Source organism: Pundamilia nyererei, unplaced genomic scaffold, assembly GCF_000239375.1.
Source record: "Pundamilia nyererei isolate P.nyererei 1_Seehausen unplaced genomic scaffold, PunNye1.0 scaffold01199, whole genome shotgun sequence".
Lineage (NCBI taxonomy): Eukaryota > Metazoa > Chordata > Actinopteri > Cichliformes > Cichlidae > Pundamilia > Pundamilia nyererei.
The window spans coordinates 8,893-10,577 of record NW_005188600.1 but is presented as its reverse complement, the minus strand read 5'-3'; positions in this window follow the sequence as shown (position 1 = coordinate 10,577).

Sequence of the window (1,685 nt, the reverse complement as noted above, 5' to 3'; positions counted from 1 at the left end):
CTCGCTTCTGCAAACACAGAGCTGTAACTACCAACAGCGAGGTCCTGGGACAGTGAGGGGCCAAAGACAGGCACCGGGGGTCTTATTTTGATTTTAGATCGATATACAGATGATCAATATATTCAAGCATTACTTACAGTACAGGCTGCCCTGATGCCTTTGATCACAATTAAATCTTCAAATAGATTAAATGAGTCTAAATGTGAGCAAATCTAAAAACATTAAAGAGACAGATGACAGATAACAGACATACTTTGGCCTAATCTCCACTACGTTTGACCCAAATGTGTCCAAAGATGCAGATGTGGGACAGAGACATGTCTGTTATTTTGGAAAGCACAAACATGATCATAATATAAACACGTGAATCTGTGAAATAACGAAAAACAAAAACAAACATGGATGTGGGACAGTGCAAATCTAACCCGGGTAAGGAGCTCCCGTGTGTGCCACATGTGGGCTAAACAGAACAATGTCTGGCACTGTGACCTGCGTCAGCTCGCGTTCAAAGCTCCATCACTGCGGACTGTGTGACCTCCGCTTACAGCTGAAGTCTGAACACTCAGAATAACTTCAGAGAAAGTTTCTGTCTTACTTGTAGCTGCTGAAGCTCTCCAGCTCATCGGTGTCAGGGAAGAACACCTCTCCTCCTCCTCCTCCTCCTCGGTCTTTGTCTTTGGATTTCTTCCGTTTCAGCTTGAACGGCAGCAGCCGCCGTTTCTTCTTTTCTTTCGGGGAATTGAGTGAAGAGTCCCCGGGTAGAGTCGGGTTGTCTCCCGGGCTGAGAGAGCCGGGGCTCCAGGGTAGCCCCCCCGGGATGTCCGCGGGGTTGGTCCCTGCACCCACTACATCTTTGAGGGACCCCGACCTCTTCAGCTCCTTCTTCTCCTTCTCCGGTGATTTGAGGCTGAATAGTTTCCGGACTTTGAGCGTGCTGGACTTACTCATGGTGTCCGCCGTGTGAGCAGGAGCACAGCTGCTCGCTGCAGGAGCACTCAGGCACTGACTCTCCGGGCGAACCTGCAGAGCGGGTTACCGCGAGCGCACGGACGTGCCCACACCGGGTGCGCGCAATCAGGTAGAAGAAAGGTGAACCAATAAGAGATCCCCAAAAAGAAAACACAAGACTGCACCTCAGACTCTAACAGTTCAAATAAAATCATATTTTACTGTTATTCTCTCTCTGCGCGCCTATCATAGACTGTATATAAAAGATGGAAGTAGGCACCATCACCAACTGTAATTTTTATATGTTTGAAACTTTACAATAAAGTTGAACTTTAAACAGATGACTTTAAAAAATAAACAAACATGTGTCATAAAGGTAGAAATTATCTACAGAGACCAAATCAGGTTTTTCTTTTTTAAATCAGACTGAACGTGTTTCTTTCTGCTGTGAAGTTTAAACTGTGGGACTGACTCACTGCTGGAGCCTCCGGTGGATGCTACAGGAAGGGCAGCTTTTAATGCGAATTAAAAAAATATGAAAATTTTTTTTAGCTGTTTTTATGCTATTATCAACTAATGCTTTATAGAAATAATTTATTGATTCAATTGTTTGAAGTTTGTAACTAAATAAATATTCTGAGACACATGAACATTTGTAATGTAGCAACTGGGAGTTATTTTCATTTTTAGTTGAAGCCATTAAAACCCAAATATTTCTATTCACGTATTAAATTTAA